Here is a 20,974-nt window from a genome sequence, read left to right on the forward strand (position 1 = left end):
ATTTCATAACGTGGCCGCTGATGGTGGGAACAGAAGACAGAGTAACATCATTCCCAGTAACACTATCGCCTCCCATTTGATCTGTGAGAGAGGCACATAACAATCAGAATTAGGAAGTCGGAGATAAAGTTACCCTCATTTGGTCCATGGATGGAAAAGATTTTCCTCTGAAAACAGGAAATTTCATACGCTTAAAAGTATATATAATGTGTAAACAGTGTTCAAGCTTTTAAATGCCTTCTGGCCCCTACTGATTCACAAGCAAACGGGTCCAGGCAGAGGGCCAGGGAGGGATTCCTCAGATTGGATCGATTTTGATGTCGCTTTTCAAGTCCCATTTTTGATTTCTCTGTGTGTGTGGCTGTGTAAAAGGCTTGCTGAGAAACTCAAAACCCTGTGAAACTTGCCAAGCTTTGGAGATTATGGTGAGCACTAAACTCAGAGCAGATTTGCACAGACGGTTCAGTAAAGTTCAGCGGCCTTTGGAGCAGAGTTAGACTCAAAACGGGGGCTGAGTTGTTGCAAATCAGCTTATTTTATGTAGTTTGGGGAAGGGTTGGTCAAAGAGCGGAATGACAAACCTGATCTCTGAAAACGTTCCCAAGAAAGGAGCTGATTTTGCCAAGGGGTGTGTGTGTGGGCGGGGTCACATTCTGGGTGTCTGTCCAGCCACCCCCTGGGTTTTTGTTAATAGTGAGTGTTGCACAGATGTTTGGTTGATAGAGAATTCATGTAAGAGGTTGGTCATTTGTCATTCTCCTCTTTAAAAAAATAGTAAGTTTGTCAACCAATCGGGGAGCAAAAAAAACCCAAATAAAATAAAATAAAATAAAATTCAACCACGTGTTATAAACGAAGGATAAAGCTCTACACTGTTTGGGTCCTGTATATGACCCTGGTATCTGAGCCCTTCACAATCTTTAATGGGTTTATCCTCACAATCCCCCTGTGAGGTAGGGCAATTATCCCATTGTAATGAGGGGAAACTGAGGCATAGGGAGACTAGGTAACATGCCCAAGGTCATGCAAGAAGCCTGTGGTAGTGTAAGGACTTGAACTCTCAACTTTCAAGCCCAAGTGTCTGAGATGGGTCAGAACCCAGGTCTCTACAGTCCTAGTTGAGTGTGCTGTCCACTAGGCCACATTGTCTCCACCTCAGTATCATTCCACCCCACCATGATTATTCTTTATTACTTGTAATGCAGTAGTGCCTAGGAGTCCCAGTCATGGCCCAGAACAAAAAGACGGGCCCTGCCCCAAAGAACCTGTTCAGAGAGCACAATTCTTCACTAATTTTTCACTACAATCAGTTGGCTTTTTTGAGCCCTTATTACAATATGCTCCCATTTAGCCGAAACCCTATTGTGCAAACCCCATCTTATCTGAATCCCTTCCTAGTCCCCCAGCATAAGCTATAGGGGGATTGATGCCCGCTACAGCACGTATCTCATGCAAGGGGACATGGGAGGGATATCACAGAGGTTTTGGATAAGAGAGCAGAAACCACCAGCCAGGACTGCATGGAGAAGGGGGACCACAACAAGCCCATGGCTGCGGGGCAGGTCACTGCAGCCCCCTACTCTCATCACTGGAGTGAATGAGTGGGGCCATGACAAGGGAGCTGCAGAGGGCCCCCTGCATTGCCGGAGGTCCACCGTTACCTGATCCCGGCAGTTGCGGGGTACAGGGGGTGGGAAGTCTAGGGAGGCTGTGCTCCTGGTGGACAGAGCAGCCCCCCCGGGCAAGACAGCGAGGAGGAGGGAGAGGAAGACTAGCCCCCGGATGTGAAGGAGACCACCCTGCTGCTGAAAGGCTCCGAATAAAATCTGTCCCCCACATGCAATGCAGGTAATCGGGAGTATGCTGGTAATAGTGTAATATGTGTATTGTGATAGACACCCCCCCACACACAATCATGATGGCGGCCCTGTTGTGCTGAGGACAATGCTGAGACACAATGAGAGACCATCCCTACCCCCAAGAGCCAACCAGTTCAACAGGCAAGACGGAGAAAGGAAGTACCGTTATCCCTGTTTTACACAGGTCGGGAACGGAGCCCCGAAGACAGAAAGTGACTTTGCCCCATGCAGATGGTGGGAGAGCCAGAAACTGAACCTGACTCCTTGGCCAGCGCCTTAGAACAGACGATTAGGGCGAGAGCGAAAGAACCACTGTGCTGATTTCACACAAAATTGTCTCTTCTTGTGAGAAAAGGCTTGTGTTCCCAAAGCAACCGCCCGGCAGGCGCTTGGTCTGTGATAATAATAATAATCACAGTTAATAATGCTTGGCTGTACCATGGCTCAGTGCCTTCTCCTGGCCCCTGCTTTGAGCTTAAATCCATGTTATTGCAGCTGAGAAATAACCATTTAAAAAGCAGTTAAGTAGCCTGCTCAGGGAGTGTTTTTCATAGTTCTAGCAAATCAAGGGTTCAGTTTCACTAAGTGTGGTGGAAAAACAGGCTATGGAGAGATTCCCATGAGCATCCGCAGGACCTAGAGCATCCTATATAACCCAGGCGTTTGCCAAGTTGGAGGGGTCAGGCAAGTTCTTCCCGGGTTATTAGGAGTTGAAGATTATGCCATGGGTCATTTGGGAGTTTAGTTTCCATAGATCAGCAGTAATGTCCTGGATTCAACCCATGGGAACTTGTTCACTCGTACTGTAAAATATACAGGGTTCCTCACAGAGGGTACTGGAGAACATTTAATCAAGTGGGCATGAGGAGAGGAGGAGTCCAGAGCTGAGAAAAAGCAAGAGGAACTGCTCCGAGTGGGGTGGGAGGGGATTGTTGTGTCTAGTACAGTCATTTCCACAGTGGATACAGCTGAGCTCAAGGTTTCATTGGGCTCCCTGCTTGTCGTGCAGTAAAACGCAGTCCAGAGAGTTGACAGAGCCATGGACTGAGGTCTCTTGCTCCCCATTTCTTCGCCTTAATGCCCCCCACTGGGTGCCACCTTTAGACTGAGCATCAGGGAATAATAATTGCCTCCCACAGTCAGGGGGCAAAGCCCCATTTCTTGGGAGCCTTAAAACCTACATTGGACAAAACACTAAACCAGGGGGTCTCAATCTTTTTCTTTCTGAGGACCTTCCAACATGCTGTAAAAACTCCATGGCCCACCAGTGCCTCAACAACTGGTTTTCTGCATGTAAAAGCCAGGGCCGGCATTAGGGGGTAGCAAGCAGGGCAATTGCCTGGGGCTCAGGACCCCAGGCTTCAGCCCTGCACAGCGGGGCTTCATCTTTCTGACTTGGGCCCCAGTGAATATAACATTGGCCCTGCTTGGTGGACCCCAGGGGGCCCCTGGTTGAAAACAACTGCACTAGGCAATCTTCAGCAGGGAATAATCTTGCATTAGCGGGGTATGGGGGTGAGGGAGATGGAGCAGGTGGACCAACTGGTCTTTTCCACGTCTATTGAGAGTCTATGACACTGGCTTAGACTGTGCAGGTACCCAGGTTTCCCTTCCCACCCTCTGTCTGTCTTGTCTAATTAGACTGTAAACTCTCCAGGGCAGGGACGGCCTATCCCTGTGTACCTAGCACAATGGAGCCCTGAGCGAGTTCTGTTGAGGCTTCTAAGGGCAATTGCAATGAATAACACTCCAGAAAAAAGCTGGATGCAGGGAGCCATGAGGTCCTCTAGCCGAGTGGGGGGGGGGGCCCTTCGTTTTTAAAAGTATCTACTCCAACCCTTCCAGAGGACAGGCTGACGTGTACCTGTGACTAATCACTGAACAGTGCTGTGCATTGTTGCAGGCAGAGGAGGAGTGGGAGCGGAGCAGGAAAGAAAGACTGAATGGGGTGCCCTTCTCTTTCTCTCCCTGCTTGAGTGGGAGCTCAGCATTGTAACCCTGGCCCTGATCCCTGGGCCTATTTATGCAACATTAGACCAGGATGGTTTGATTGCCAGGAAGAGCTCACTGCAAGTTGTTGCCACACTTGAAGGGTGGCTGGTGGTACTTGTCCTTCGCAGTGGGAACCGGCAGAGTCCTGAGGGCCTCAGACCCACGTGTTATTGCTGACGTACTTGGCCGAGCTGCAGCTCCGCATCAGAGCGGGACGCAAACCTGAAGCTCTGTGGCAGCAGAGAAATGCAGCTGGGGGTAGAGGGGGAAGCATATGGGCACGAAAAGCTTGTGTGAGCCTTGCCTCTCAGCGTCCTGGTGGGGGTTAGAGGATGTCAAGCCCTCTGCTTTGCATAGAGCACTCAGCAGACCTGGGTTCTTGCCGGGACTCTGCCACTGAGCTCCTGGGGGCCCTTGGGCTTGTCCCCTGAGGGAACAGGGCTCCGTTGTGGGCAGCGCTGTACGCCAGACTGTTCCCCAAAGAGTTTACAGTCTAGGTTGGGCTGTTATTGAGAGGCAGTGTAGGCTAGCGGGCAGGCCAGCGTCCTGACTCGGTGGAGGAAGCTCAAACAAATGGCAGCAGCAAAAGGACCCCCCCACCCCACCCCTGGCCCCACTCAAGTCAGCAGCTGGTTTGTATCTTCCAGATTGGGTGGAATGGGATTGGTGCGGCTACACAGTCTCCCCCTTGGAGGATTCTTGGCATACAGGGAAAGCCACGTGTCTCCCCACAGGCCACGTGGGCTGGAGACACATTCCAGATTGCTCTCGTTTAACCCTTTCACCGCAACTGCCCTGCAAAGAGCCGGGAGCCAGAAAAGATATGAACGCGCGCACCCCCTCCTGTGCATTCGCTTGCCCGGCAGCCTGGGAAGTGCCGGTGTTTGAAGGGTTGCGGCCCTGACACTCCCCGGCTCTGATGGGTGGTGGGGATGTCTGTAGCGTCGTGTGCGAGGGGAGAAGGAAAAGGCTGAATTGTCCGAGCACTCGCCCTGTGATTATGGGGCCATTTGAGGGACCCATGCCCTGTTCCCAGCAGGAGCTTCACTGAACCATTATGTTCTGTTGTCACAAGCCCTATATGCTGGTCAGAGGGGTTGCTCTGTGCCAGGGGTCCTCGGCCTTTTTCATACTATGACCTGACGTTCAGCTGCTGGCATCGTTAGGGCCCCATCCCAGGGCCCGTTGGGCCAGTTCCCAAGAGATGCTGATGGAACCAATGCAGTGGGTTATTGGGCACAATGTGTGGCTGGGCAAGTCCTCTTCAGTGGAAGGTCACAGCTGGGATGGGAACAGCTTGTTCCTCTTTCCCACAAAGACACTGGTAGGATTTCCTGCTAAGGACGTCGACCTTGTTAAGGGCAGGACCTAGGAACGAGCGCTGAGGCTTCCCTCCAAATGACGGGGCCTAAAACAACTTGCTACCACTTCCCGCTCGGGGAGTTCTCCTTTGGCTTGAATGGCAGGGACCTGTGGCTTGGAACTGAAGGACGCGGGTGCTCGTCCTAGCCTTGCACGTATGATCGGTAATGGCAGAGGCTGCCTACAGCAGAGGACCTACACGGGGGATCGGGAGCCAGTCTGAGCTGTGCCACCCCACGCAATGGCCCAACAAGTGCAGGGCTGAGGCCAGGGCAGAAGGTGGAGCTGTGATGTTTTCTGGAGCATCAGCGGAGGCAGCTGATGGAGAAGGGGAGACGGATCTCTCAGGCTTCCCATATGGCGCAGGAGACCCTCTGGCTGCAGCTGTCCTGTCCAGCTTGAGGCGAGCTGGGTAATGAAAGGGCCGGGCCCTGTCTACCTGCTCCCTTCTGATCTTATCTCACCACTGCAGTCTGCTCTGGGCTCCCCAGTCGCCATCCCCAACTTCGCAGGGAGTGGATCAAAGAGCAGCAGGTGCTGACATGTCCTGGTTACAGAGAACTTGAGCCCCCTGTAGTGAGCTGGGCCCCATTGTCAGAGGAGTAACCTTAGCCAGCGGAGGAGATGTCTGGAGAGAAAAGAGATCCGGGATGGGGATGGCAAGATGGGTGTAATTTTGTAAGCCGACCTCCTTTCCTTTCACTCCGGACAAAGCGGGAGAGAACTCCGGTGATTACTGCCGCTTCATTGTCCAGGTGCAGACAGCCAGCTTCTGTGCTCGGGCCTGTGACCCAATTCCATCACCTTTCAGACACATTGTAACAACACGACTTCCTCTGTCCTCCCGTGGGTCTGAAATGCCTCCGCTCCCACCTGGTTTGTCTGTTGGAGTCGGTGGGATCAATACCCTGTCAGGGTGATAATGCAGCCGGGGGCAAATGAACAGCTGATCAGAGCTCTGAGCCACTTTCATTGCAAGTCCGTCTTCCACCCTCTTTGTCGGGACACTCTCCTCCCCATGCCAAGCGATCTCCTGTCTTTAACTCCAGGGTCCTTGATCTTCCTCGCGAGTGAAGCAGCCCTGGTTGGGGGAACCCCACGCCTCCCCCTCTTCTGTAGATATTGTCCACCATGGTTTAAAGAAGACAAGAACGGCCACATTGGGTCAGACCAAAGGTCCATCTAGCCCAGTGTCCTGTCTTCTGACAGCGGCCAGGGCCGGGTGCCCCTGAGGGAATGAACAGACCAGTCAACCAAAGAATGATCCATCCCCTGTCGCCCGTTCCCAGCTTCTGGCAAACAGAGGCTAGGGACACCCTCCCTGCCCATCCTGGCAAACAGATGTTTTTGTGGGTTTTCCCGCAGCCGTAAGACACCTCAGAATGGCATCTCATGGCACCATCGCCCGTGCTGTCACTGGCTTCTTCTGCCCATCCACCCCCGCAGGCTGTGGACTGGCACAAATCATCTTTAGATGCTGCAGTTTCTGTGCATGGGTCCTGCAGAGACGCGACTGCTAGGAACTGACCCTGAAATAAGCTGCTGCTGTCCCGTCTCAGAATTCTGTGTCTTTCCCCTCGATTCCACGACCCAGTGCCCGGTAGTTCTCCACCGTTCCAGTCCTGTGCCCAGCAACGCCCTCCATCTCCTGCTGCAGCTACTTTTTATAGTCAGTTGAGCTGTTCGGCGTAGCACCTCATCGTGTGCGCCTCTTCTGTGAGGGACAGCTTGAAATGCCAAGCCGTGATAGTCCATCGAGGGCAGGGGAATGAGGAATTCCTGGGTGGAAGGGAGCCAGCTGAGAGGTCTTGGCAAAAGACCTCCTGTGAACAAGGATTCTGGCTTCTAATGCCTTTCTGAGCCACTAAGTTACTGCATCCAGCTTCAGCCAAGTGACTTGACTTCTTACCTGTGTGTCAGTCAAACCCAGATCAAACCAGACTAGAGAGAAGATGGGAGCATGAGAGTGTGTGTGTGTGTGTGTGTGTTTTTTTGGGTGGGTGGAACATTCCTTCCATCCGAGATGGCACTTTCCCAGGGGGCCTATGTTTTGCTTATTTGTTTTTTACGAAACTCCTATATTGGATGCTACTTGTCAGCCTGGAGCCAATTCCTGTCTAGTAAATATTTAGGTTTGGAAGGATTTGACTTCTATCAGTAAATGTCAATTTCACCACCACACACGTACAAGCCGACAAAGAATATTTCCATCAATAATAATCAAAATGTCCAGACGGGCAAAGTAGGAGAAATGTATAGTTGGACGTGATGTTGACGCAGCAGAACAAACAGTTGGGTGTGGACTAGAATAGAGACACGGGTTCCCCTTCCCGCCCTCCACCCATGGCACGTGCCCCACTGGACCAAGTGTCAGGGACTAAACCAGCTCTGCTCGTGGCACTTTGGTGACTTGCCTGAGCTGTGTTTCTCTTGCCAGAAAGACATGCCGCTCTCTCAGGACGGAAGGACCTGGTGTCTGCTGGAGCTAGAGATGGGTCCCAGCTGGCCTGGCTAGTGATGTAGCTCTGGGTGAAAAGGGGGGAGGTTTGTTGTGGGAGCTGGGCACGGAGTGAGCATCAAGCAATATGTGTGGGGACTATGGGCTGGGTGGGATTAAGGGATCAAGTTTGAGCCGAGAGAAGGAAATTCGAATCAAATCAGCTTCTGGCGTCTGCTGGAAACCGACAGGCCCATTGATGGCTTGTGGGGGCAGGTGAGGGCGCAGAAGGCCGAGTGGGGGATGCAGCCCAACGGAGACGGGGAACCGTAGCTCGTCTCCATCTCACTCTCTCGACCTTCCCCGGCAGCAGTGGACCCCACAGGATCCTAAAGGGCCCTTCTCTCGCTGCCCCACGACTTCCTCCTCCTTCCTGAAGATGAAGGGCACGTGCGCTTCCTCCCCACCCATCCTGAGCAGGGTGGGAAGTGGCTCCATGTGTTTATTGTTTCAAGAAGAAAGATGATCGGGCGAGAGCTGGTCTTTTCTTAACCTTTGCCGTCACCGCGTGTTCTCAGGGCCAATGGAAGTGGAAGCACATGGGCGGGCAGTAAACCCCTGCCAGCCATCTGGAGTTCCTCAGCCAGGAGCGGGGCTGTCTCTGGCTCCATTGTTCTTTGTTCATCCCTCAAGCTGTGGGAAGCAGAGGGTGAGCGGGAAGGCAGACCCCCTGCAGAGCTGGGTCATCCCCTCTGCTCTGGGCAGAAGAGGGTGAAGGGCCTCTCTGTAATAATAATAATACTGTAGCCCCTTTTTCCGACACCGATGTCCTGCTCTGACACCAGCGGTAGCAGGGGCCTGGAGCCTTCTACAGCAGCTTCCCAGTGAAGGAGAAATCAAGTATATTCTAAGTGGAAGCGTTTTCCATATACACCCTCACCCAATCCTGGAACAGAGGTGGTCAAACAGCATGCAGGGCCAATCCCTTCTTTCAGGAATCTCAGCTCACCCCCAATGCCCGCTCCTCAGAGAACCCCTCTTCCTCAAAAACTGACTTTCAGCAGAGACCGAACCAGAGTGCAAACTCTCCTGCTGCTGACCCAGCCCCCCTCCACACAACCGCTTATAACCGAGAACTAACCTTTCTTCTAAGGCTAAAATCTGGCTTGACCACTAAGAAAAAGAACTCAACAGGCCTACGGTATGTCTACACTACAAACCCCTTCTGGCAGAGAGTCTCAGAGCCCAGATCCAGTCACCTGGGCTTGAGGCCAGGCTAAAAAATAGCCATGTCGAGGTTCTCATACGGGCTGGAACCAGACTCTGAACCCCGGTGCGGTGGGAGGTTCTCAGAGCCCCCCTGGCAATGTCTAGACTGCTATTTTTAGCTCAGTAACGCGAGCCCGAGTCAGCCAAGCCTGGCTCTGAGATTTGCTGCTGCAGTTGTGTATTTGCAGTGTGGACGTACCCACAGTGTAACAGCACCGCCGGCCAACACCTGCCAGGACAAGGCTTCCCATTTTGATAGTAACTTTCAGTCAAAGCATTTTTGCAGACACTGATTCTTAGCTGGTGCCAATCAATATAAGTCCATTGGCTTGCACGGTGCTATGCTTTTATACCAGGCCCTCACTTCACACTTCAGCCTCACGCCCTCACGCTGTTTGAAGTAGGTAAGCATGATGTATCCATTTATCACTAAGGGGCAGAACAGTTAAGCGACTTAACTGAGGCCATGCAGTGAGTCAGTGGCAGGGCCGAGGGTGGAACCCAGGAGTCCTGAGCTCCTGAGCTTCTGCTCCTCATCCACATCGAGGTTCCTTCTAGAATGTGTTACGTGACCCCTAAGCCTTGGGGACAGGGGAGGTTACGAGGCCCCTGGAATGCCAGGGAGGCATTCCATGCCCCACTCTGGCCCCTACATACCACTTAGCAGCGTAAAGGGGCTATGAATAGCTCACAAGAGAACAGTTTCTCCACTGCAGATGCTGTGCTGGGCAGCCATAGGTGGCTTTATGCTGCCCCCCATTACGCAAGCCCCCATACAGGGGATATGCTGGGGGGCACAGGCTGCTCCCACCATCTTGACTTGAGCCACAGTACTGGGGCGGCTACAGCAGCCCAGAATCTTATTGGGAGGGACCCAGAGGATTTCCCTTTGGGCAGCGCCTCCCGGAGGTACAGCCCAGAATCTACCCCCAGGTCTTGGGGCTGAGAACTAGCAGGGCCCTGAGGAGCGTATGGCTGGTTCGTTGGGTTTTGGTGAGAGGAGCGCTTTGTTGAAGGCTGAGCTGGGCTGAGGGGGCCTGATGTGACAGGGAATCCCTGGGATTCGTCTGGTTTAGGGGGATTAGGGGAAATTTGGTGAAGGATTGAAGATTTTTCTGGAACTGCCTGGAGACTGAGGGAGGAGAAGAGAGTGGCTGGGTACGGGACAGAGAGCAAGAGGGAGTAGGAGATATGGAAGCGAGGGGCAGCTCAGAGCCGGCCCAGTAGAAGCAGGAGCTCGTTAGCACCCTGGGAGGTTGTTTTGACCTAACCCACGGTGTCCTACATCTTCCCCGCAAGCCGCAGAGCGAGCAGTGAGGGAGAGCTGGCCACGGAGTAACCAAGCTCTGCTGCGTGGGGAACCAGCTCCTGGGAAGAGAAGGTGCTCAGAGGCTTTTGAAGGGTTGGGGCTGCGGTTTTGCAGGCGCAGGGTGTGAGGGGGGTAGGAAGAGCTGTGGCCTGCGGGGAAGCCGCTAATGAAACCCAGACCTCAGTCGCTGCGGGGGGGATGCTCTGGAGGGAAGGCAGCGAGTCGAGACTAAATGAGGGCAATTAAATAAAAACAAACCACCTGTGACTCCCCTGCTCTTCATCTCCGTTTCTCCTCCTCAGCTCTCTTCCTCGCCTCACTGGCTCACTCTTCCCCTTTCTCAGCTCCTCTTTAGGGGCCTGATCCTTCTCCCACTGGCTTCTATGGGAGGTGAAATGGGAATCGGCAGACCTGGGCTCTCTGCCTGACTCTGCCAATGACCTTGGGCAAGTCACATCCCCTCTTGTCTACTGAGATGGCGAGCGCTTGGGGCAGTAAATGTCTTTATGTGCAGCGCCTAGCACAATGGAGCCGTGATCTCAGTTGGACCCTCTAGGTGTTACCAAATCCAAATAGATTGAAAACCAAAGATTGAGTTCCCCTTTTCTCTTTGTTTTGCTTTTCCTCTCTCTCGTCTCTTTCTTTTTCTTGCTTTCTAGCTCCTGCTATTGCTGATTCTTTCTCTTCCCCCTCTCTGTTCTCCTTTTCCTTCCATCATCATCCTTTTTCTGTTTTACCACTCAGTGGCTCCTTCTCTACCCAGCATGGCACATGGGCTCCTTCCCATCACAGCCAGCCTTTAGGAGGGGGTGGAAGAAGCGGGGAGGGATAGCTCAGTGGTTTGATCATTGGCCTGCTAAACTCAGGGTTGTGAGTTCAATCCCCGAGGGGCCCATTTAGGGATCTGGGGCAAAAATTGGGGACTGGTCCTGCTTTGAGCAGGGGGTTGGACTAGATGACCTCCTGAGGTCCCTTCCATCCCTGATATTCTATGATTCTGTGATAATAGAGGCATCTTCTGCTTAGAGAGCAACACTCACCCATCCCACCTCTTCCCTTATAGCCTAATTCAAGACCCAGCTATCTCTGCCCTTAGGTAGCCTCATCTTGTCTCTCTCTTTCAATATAAGTGTGTTTGTGGGGGCTGGGGAGCTGATGGGCTTGGGGTGGCAAGAATGGGCTGTAAATGAAGAAAATTGATCACAGAGATAATTGAAACCAGAATCCTGACAGCTGTTCACAGACAGGGAGCAGCTTTTCCTGACCCAATTAGAGGGTTGGTTTTTTGTTTTGTTTTTTAAAGACGCGAAGCAAATCCACATGGTTGGAAATACATTTCCCAGGAACTTTGGCCTTGGCTCAATTATAAATGTCCCAACCTCTTCACTTGGAGTGTGAAATGAGGATGTTTGAAGGGAAATAGTTTGTTTGGCCTTGCCAAAATGCCGGCTCGCCCCTAGTAATATCTGCCACCCGTGAGCACGGCCCTGTGATCTTCCCCCGCCCCGCCCGGTGCCCATTCAGTGGAGAGGGCGTAGCCAATCATTACAGGAAGAAGCATCTCTGGATGAGGCTGCAGGTTGAACAGAGAAGCTATTGGTTAAAGTAATAAGCTGGGTTTTTGGAGCCAAGATTCAACTTCCTAATTTGCCGCAGGCATCTTGGGTAACCTCTGGCAAATCACTTACTCCCCACCAGGCTAATACCTGTCTGCAGTGCTCATACACCCACCCACCCCCATTCGCGTAGTAGCTGAGTGCTTTACCCTCTTTAACAGATTTAGCCTCACAACCCACCGGGGGAGTTTGAAGATGGGAAACTGATGCACAGAGAGGCTAAGTGACCTGGCTAAGGTCACACAGGTCTTGTAGCAAAGCAAGGACTCGAACCCGCGTCTCCTATAGCCAGGCAAACACCCGAACTACCAGGCTGTCCTTACCTGGCTGGTGCCGCGAGGATCAATAGGCAGCAGTGAATTGCTCAGATGCTTCCAGGCTGCGTGAGTGCCTAGTGAGGGGCTTCAGTGCAGGCATTTCATGGGCATTTCATGGAGGCCAGGTGCTTGGCGGATCAAAGGGAACGGGGGTCTTTGTTCCACAGAGCGAGTTCCTGCCTTTTGATTATATTAAATCTCCTAGCATCCCCTGTCTCTGTGAGACAGGGCTTGTCGCCTCCAAGGGCCAGAGCGCTCTGCTTACGAGCCAGCCTTCACCCGTGACCGATTCCTAACTTCTTCCACACCCGCCTTTTCCCTCTGCGAGATGGTGACTTCCCCATGGCCACGCAGGGCACGTCGTCACAGCAAGTAGAAGCCCAGGACAGCGAGTCTCAGAGCCTGGGCCTACAGACGGGGGCGCAAACTACCGAGACAAAAATAGCCGTGTAGACACTCAGAAGCATTCCCCTGCCCCAGCCCACCTACGCTGCAGAGCCCGAGTTCCAGCCCCAACCCAAACATCGACACAGTTATTCCCCTGAGACCAAGTCTATAGACATGGCCTCTTAGACTTGCTACCACAGGCTGCCGCTGGCTGTGTGCAGGAGTCCTGCTTCCCAATTCCCTGCTTTAAATACTTCTCCGGGGCCAGGCAGGCCCTTGCTCATGATGTGCCAAAGAAAAGGGATATTCAGAGGTGCTAAGCACCTGACTTCAGCTGCAGTTGTAAATGCTCAGCACACTTGAAAACTCAGGATCTGTCTCAGCAGCAATGGCCAGGTGGACAGAAGTCGCCGACAAGTCCCATGGGCTATGGCACGGCTCCATCCATTTCTAAGAACAGACCCTCGTGCGGGGTAAGTGTCGCTTAATGCCGCTTGCTAATGGCAACTCATCTACGCCCTGGTCTACACTAGGACTTTAGGTCGAATTTAGCAGCGTTAAATCGATGTAAACCTGCACCCGTCCACACGATGAAGCCCTTTATTTAGACTTAAAGGGCTCTTAAAATCAATTTCCTTACTCCACCCCTGACAAGTGGATTAGCGCTTAGATCGGCCTTGCCGGGTCGAATTTGGGGTACTGTGGACACAATTCGACGGTATTGGCCTCCGGGAGCTATCCCAGAGTGCTCCATTGTGACCGCTTTGGACAGCACTCTCAATTCAGATGCACTGACCAGGTAGACAGGAAAAGAACTGGGAACTTTTGAATCTCATTTCCGTTTGGCCAGCATGGCAAGCTGCAGGTGACCATGCAGAGCTCATCAGCAGAGGTGACCATGATGGAGTCCCAGAATCGCAAAAGAGCTCCAGCATGGACCGAACGGGAGGTACGGGATCTGATCGCTGCATGGGGAGAGGAATCCGTGCTTTCAGAACTCCGTTCCAGTTTTCGAAATGCCAAAACCTTTGTCAAAATCTCCCAGGGCATGAAGGACAGAGGCCATAACAGGGACCCGAAGCAGTGCCGCGTGAAACTGAAGGAGCTGAGGCAAGCCTACCAGAAAACCAGAGAGGCGAACGGCCGCTCCGGCTCAGAGCCCCAAACATGCCACTTCTATGATGAGCTGCATGCCATTTTAGGGGGTTCAGCCACCACTACCCCAGCCGTGTTGTTTGACTCCTTCAATGGAGATGGAGGCAACACGGAAGCAGGTTTTGAGGACGAAGAAGATGGTGATGATGATGAGGTTGTAGATAGCTCACAGCAAGCAAGCAGAGAAACCGGTTTTCCCGACAGCCAGGAACTGTTTCTCACCCTGGACCTGGAGCCAGTACCCTCCGAACCCACCCAAGGCTGCCTCCTGGACCCGGCAGGCGGAGAAGGGACCTCTGGTGAGTGTACCTTTTAAAATACTATACATGGTTTAAAAGCAAGCATGTGAAAGGATTAATTTGCCCTGGCATTCGCGGCTCTCCTGGATGTACTCCCAAAGCCTTTGCAAAAGGTTTCTGGGGAGGGCAGCCTTATTGCATCCTCCATGGTAGGACACTTTACCACTCCAGGCCAGTAACACGTACTTGGGAATCATTGTACAACAAAGCATTTATCAGCTCTGCACCAATGCTCCAACTCCACTGTTCTGCAACGTGCTCCGGGTGACCGCCGCGGAGGGCGGGGGTACCGAGCGCTTCCCACTGAGCCAGCCGTCTTCCCCCTGTACAAGCTGCCTCAGCAGTGGAGCTGGGGAGGGGGGGGCAATATTTCGTCCACAACTTTTTTCCAGCGGAAAATGCTGGGGCAGGGACACTGAAACATTGTCAGGTTTGCTGAATTGTTCAGACCAAAGCCGAGAGCGTTGAAACGGTTTGAGCTTTTGTTTTGAAATGTCCTTCCGTTCGAAAGCTTTCAAGGGCAAGGAAAGGGTTTTGTTCAACCTGATATGATTTTCTCCTCCCTCCCCCCCACAACTTTTTCAACTTCCTGAAAAGGTTCAGAAAATATTTTGGGGTCAACCTGAAACTAATTTTTTATTCATTTTTTTCTGAATTGTCCCCCCCCGTGACCCCACATCTCTACTCACAAGTAACCTGAAACTGACCGATGGGCAGAGGTGCGCATTTGGCAGAAGTTTTGCCCTCTCTGCTCCAGGCCACGGGGCCCTCTGCTTCTAATGTTACATATGCTGCTCTCTCTCTCTCCCAGTGTGGGGGCACCGGTGGGATTTTTTTGTTGCTGCAGAGATCTGCAGTGCTAACCGGAGAGGTTTGGTTCTCTGGGGCAGGGAAATGTCTTTTTGAGGTGTCTGTATCACCCCTAACATGGGACAGCCCTGATCCTTGACTGGGCTGCCCAAGGGTTCACACAGGAGCAGTAATGTGAAGGACAGCTCAGCTAGACAGGGTGTATACAGAATGTAATTTGCCCTTCTGCACGGGGGGGGGGGGGGAGTTCATTTCCCTCCACAGGCTTTGCGTGACCCTGCTCCATGCCAGAGCTCACTCTCATGTCATGTCATCCATCAAGTTCACCTTGCCTTTCGTTTCTCTTTCAGCCCCGGCTGCGGCCTGGGGACACCTTGTGCCTGTGTCCCGCAGCTGTGTAAGGGAGGTAAGCCGACATCTGGAGGGGCTCATTAGCCACCTTCCACACAGTGGGCGGGTTTGGGGGAGGGAGAGGTTGGCTGATGCGCAGCCTCAGAGCCCTGTCCTCTCCTTACCATATGGGGCGAGGGATTGAACCCAAGGAGACACACGCAATGTCCCACATAAGTGTCCGTTCATGCTACTGCAGCCTACAGAAATGGGCCTGTCCCCTGCAGCAACACCACTGCAGAGGCATCCAAATGGCTGTAGCAAAGGAGAAAGACGGGTTTGTGGCAAAGGGGCTGGCATGGTCCGGGTTCAGTGCCTGGGTCCACCACGGACCTCTTGTGTATCTGAAGCATCTCTGCTTCTTCCCTTTTGCTTCAGGATCCAGTGGGAAGCTGCCCTCACTGGGTTTCTAAACTAGTCCCTCACCTTTCTCTGTCCGACCGCATTGACTGTGTCTTCCTATTTACCCCATATGGTGGCACAAGAACTTCCCCGTATGCTACTCCTGGAAGCAGCTTTTCCGTATCTCTCTCCCTCTCTTCCCAAATCCCATTGGAAACCTCCCTTTCCCCCTGCTTTACCTACAGCTCCGAATTTTCATCTCCCCCTGCTTTTGGCTTGTGATGCATCTCTGGAATTGCGTGTTCTGGTGACCACGCTTGTTTTAGTCGCCTTGCCGTCTGCCTCCCCTCTGAGTGGTGGTTGTAGCTACCTTCCCTGGTGTGTCTTGTGACGGACTAAATTTGTAAGCTCTTTGGGGCAGGGGTTGTCTTTTCATTAGCTGTGCGTGTTCAGTGCCTAGCACCTGGAGGCTCTGAGCCCTGGCTGGGTCGCGTAGGTGTCACCTCAAGACAAGAAGAGCAACAATTTGTGTGGATGATGCTCTGTGCTCAAAGAGCAGTATTGTCTGTCACATGCTTAGGCTTCCGTTCATCTTTTATTAGCCCTCTCTCAATGCGTTAGAGTTGCCAGTTTTGGTTGGACGTATTCCTGGAGGTTTCATTGTATGATATTGTGACGGTGCCCCCCCCATAAGCCTTTATGGAAATATATCTATGAATGTATATATGACATAACTAGAATGTGTTTTATGCTACATATGCCATGTAACATATTTCTGTAAAGGTTATGATCTACTGAATCTATTAATCCTATTTGTATGCATGTGTCATTTTTGTATTCAAAGTTATGAATATTGGCTGCATACTTGTTTGATTCTGAGTAGTTTTAGTGAAGCAGTTGATCAGCTTCCTGAGAAAAGACTATTCTCAGTAAGTGCCCAATCAAGAAGCCCTTAAACCAGCAATGAACTTGGAGACGCCAGTCCACATCTGGGCTTTCCCAGGAATGTGGCTTGGCTGGTAAGGAACTCAGTCATGCATGGACATGTGACTTGCCCAGGTGACTCCAAAACTCCATTTTGTAGCTGGACTTTGCATAGGAAAGAGGAGGGGGTCTCCACCCACAAGAGAAAGTCTATTTAAACCCCTGGGAGACCCCTTCATTTTGTCTTCAGTTGGCTAAAGAGAGAGCCTCTCCATCCCCAAAGATACCTGAAAGAAACTGGAACAAAGGACACTAACTACAGCGGGTGTGAGTGATAGCTGGACCCAGACGAGAAGGAGACTTGTTTGTAAAAGAAAGCTTACTGGAACTGGTGAGGTTTTTATCTGTATTCAGTTTTATTACCGTACTAGACATAGACTTGCGTGTTTTATTTTATTTTGCTTGGTAATTCACTTTGTTCTGTCTGTTAGTACTTGGAACCACTTAAATCCCACTTTCTGTATTTAATAAAATTACTTTTTACCTATTAATTAACCCAGAGTATGTATTAATACCTGCAGGGGGGGGCAAACAGCTGTGCATATCTCTCTATCAGTGTAATAGAGGGTGAACAATATATGAGTTTTATATTAACCTGTATAAGCTGTATCTGTATAAACAGATTTATTTAGGGTTTGGACCCCATTGGGAGTTGGGCATCTGAGTGTCAAAGACAGGAACGCTTCTGTAAGCTGCTTTCAGTTAAGCCTATGGCTGTTAGGTGACATGGTTCAGACCTGGGTCTGGGTTTGCAGCCAGCTAGCGGGTCTGGCTCAAACCAGGCTGGGTGCTGGAGTCCTAAACTGCCAGGGCAGGAAAGCAGGGGCAGAAGTAGTCTTGGCCCATCAGGTGACAGCTCCCAGAGGGTTTCTGTGATCCAACCCGTCACAGACATCATCTTTAATTCAAGATTAATCATTAATTCCTGAAGATGCCAGGACAATCCTGAAGGGTTGGCAACCCTAAAATCTGTCCTAAGTATAAAATGGTTTTCTTTAACTGGAGGCTGATTTATAAGGCGCCCAACTTCCACTTGCAGACACCAGCCAGGACTTGTATGTTTCTAATCGGGCATGTTTAGCTCTCATGCCCCAGGCTCAATGACACCAAACAAGCCCCAAATGGTTGACTGCTCTTTGCAAGTCTTTCCCAACCTCCTCCTCCAACGGCAATTAACTAGCTTGATCAAGATGCAGCATCAGGTGATGAGAGGTGTTTCCCTTTCCCATTAGAATCATGTCAGTGCAGGGCCGGGCAGGACATGCTGTAGTCAGAGGTGTCAGCCGCCCGGCTGGAAAGGGGGTGTCTGGAATGTGCCGGGGCTTGGAAAAAACATCTCATCAGCGGCACTCAAACTGGCCTGGCGAGAATGCAGCTGGATTTGCAGCTGATGGGTATATCTGTCCTGTAATCACAGGGGATGATTGCCGCTCAAATAGACTTCCCTAAGCTGGCTTTCATCTAGCTAGTTTGGGTCAGTGAAGCTGCAGCAGTGTGGGCTGTCCAGAACCCTGGGTAATTACTTTGTTAGCAAGCCCACGCTGAATCCAGCTACAACATCACTGCTTTGGGTCCCGAGCTAGCTAGAGTAACGCTAGCTCAGGTATGTCTACTCAAGCTGCTATCATCTCCTGCGACTGCAGTATAGACGTACCCCAAGAGAAGGGCGCATGCTTTCTTTTTATGGGCGTTTCCATCTCTCTCTCGCTGTCATTTGTTTCTCTTCTCTGTATTTTCCTGCATAATCCCACCACCCTGCTGAGAGAATGACCCCAAAATACATACACATTCACTGACTGCCACGTGTCCTTTGCCAGCTCACGCAAACATAAGAACAGCCAGACTGGGTCAAACCAAGGGTCCACCTAGCCCGGTATCCTGTCTTCCAACAGTGGCCGGAGCCAGATGTTTCAGAGGAAATGAATAGAACAGAGCAATTTTTCAGTGATCCCTGTCATAGAATCGTAGAAGATTAGGGTTGGAAGAGACCTCAGGAGGTCATCTAGTCCAACCCCCTGCTCAAAGCAGGACCAACACCAACTAAATCATCCCAGCCAGGGCTTTGTCAAGCCAGACCTTAAAAACCTCTAAGGATGGAGATCCCACCACCTCCCTAGGGAGCCCATTCCAGTGCCTCACCACCCTCCTACTGAAATAGTGTTTCCTAATATCCAACCTAGACCTCCCCCACTGGAACTTGAGACCATTGCTCCTTTTTCTGTCATCTGCCACTGCTGAGAGCAGCTTAGCTCCATCCTCTTTGGAACTCCCCTTCAGGTAGTTGAAGGCTGCTATCAAATCCCCCCTCACTCTTCTCTTCTGCAGACTAAACAAGCCCAGTTCCCTCAGCCTCTCCTCGTAAGTCATGTGCCCCAGCCCCCTAATCATTTTCGTTGCCCTTCGCTGGACTCTCTCCAATTTGTCAACATCCCTTCTGTAGTGAGAGGACCAAAACTGGACGCAATACTCCAGATGAGGCCTCACCAGTGCCAAATAGAGGGGAATAATCACGTCCCTCGATCTGCTGGCAATGCTCCTACTAATACAGCCCAATATGCTGTTGGCCTTCTTGGCAACAAGGGCACGCTGCGGACTCATATCCCGCTTCTCTTCCACTGTAAGCCCTAGGTCCTTTTCTGCAGAACTGCAGAAGGGGGGCAGGGATTTTCCAAGGGCCGGTCAGCAGCTGGCTCCCTGGGCTCTTGAAAAGCCCAGCTTGGGCATATGTATTAGGTTAGCTTGCGTATGCAGGTTTATGTGTTTGTCTTTGCGTGAGTTGCCAACTATTTTAGACGCTCTAGTTTTTGACCTTGTATTTTTGCTTTGGGGCTTTTCCAGGACCACACTGAAGAGGCTCTGCAGAGCCTGCACTAATTCTGCTGGACAAAAAGGCAGGATTTAAAGCGATTCGAAATGGAACAAAGGCCGTCCAGCTGCTCGAGAAAAACAAATGTGTGTGTGGGATGCACTTTTGTGTTTCCATGAGCTTCAAGGCAGATTGCATCTCTGGGGAAAAGGAGCTGTTCCATTCCTGCTGGGGAGTGGGAACTCAATCCTAGCTAACTACTCCACTTCTCCGTTGTTTCTGTTTTGGATTCAGCTCCCAGTTGTGTTTATGTGTAGGGTGGCTGGTTGTATACAGCTAAGTATTTTGAAAGCTGTTTGGCTTACCTGTTGGGTATAAAATCTGATCTTCACACAGTCCCACCGGATCAGGTGATACTCCACCTGTGAAACACACCACCCAAAGACATGAGACCAAGGTCATCACTGGTGTGCGTGTCCATTGGCTTCCGGGGGATGAATTTATCTTTGTTTTGCTGACCCCTCAGTGTTAAACTGGCCCAATGTCTTTTGCTTTAAAAAAAGAAAAAAAAGTCACTTTCAGAAAATTGTTACATTCCCAATGGCCAAATCTTGCAATCTTCATGCAAGTAAAACTCCCGTTGACATCCGCTGGGATTCCCCTGCATAGAGACTGCAAGAACCAGCTCGAAGGCTGTATTTGCTGTAGGTGAAGTTCATCCTAGCACAGCGGATCTCTTTCAAGGCTCTCCATTAATGTTAGATTTTTCCCCTGACAGCCCCAGCCTCAGAGTTATGTTGCTGTTCGCCTGCAGTAGTTGCCTTTTCTTGGGTGTTAAATACCTCAGTCGTCCCATATTTTCCCATTCCATGGCTGGGCTACCACAACCCAGGCCTGCATCAAACCATAACAATATTAGGCATTTGTACAAACAAGGTAGACCTGGGGATCTGGAAGCACCCTGCCAACATTAATTAATTAGGCCTAAGGCTTTACAAACATTAAAAAATTAAACCTGAAGCTATCCCTGTGTGGTAATGGCAGAACAGGATACAGACCAGTATGTAGGAAGAATAGCTCTATTTTGCAGGTGGGGAAACTGAGTCACAAAGCAATGTCCAAAATTACCCAGTGACTCATATTTAGCTCTGTGCTCCAGGGGTGACGTTTCCAAAAGTTCCAAGGGACCTAGTTGTTCCGGTCCCCATCAGCTCTCAAAATGCCCAACACCCAACAGCTCCGGCTGTGACGCTGACGGTCAGATTTGCACAAGAGCGCTGAACTCTTCTGAAGATCCAGCCTGAGTCTAGCATTATATCGGATGCTTGCCAATCCTTGAAGCCGCCACGCAAATAGAAAAAAAACTGCCTTACAGTGAGAGACTCAAGGAGCTCAATCTGTTTATCTAAATAAAGAGAAGATTAAGAGGTGACTTGATCACAATCTATAAGGGCCAGATGATCAAAGATATTTAGGCTCCCATTGATTTAAATAGAAGTTAGGGGCCTAAATACCTTGGAGGATCTGGGTCTAAGAGCCTACATGTTAAGCAGGAGGTCAGACCGGATGATCACAATTTCTGGCCTTAGAAACTATGAATCTATGGAATTCAAGATCTTTTGAAAACCTGGCCCTGTGCT

This window comes from Lepidochelys kempii, chromosome 27 (genome assembly GCF_965140285.1).
Source record: "Lepidochelys kempii isolate rLepKem1 chromosome 27, rLepKem1.hap1, whole genome shotgun sequence".
Classification (NCBI taxonomy): Eukaryota; Metazoa; Chordata; order Testudines; family Cheloniidae; genus Lepidochelys; species Lepidochelys kempii.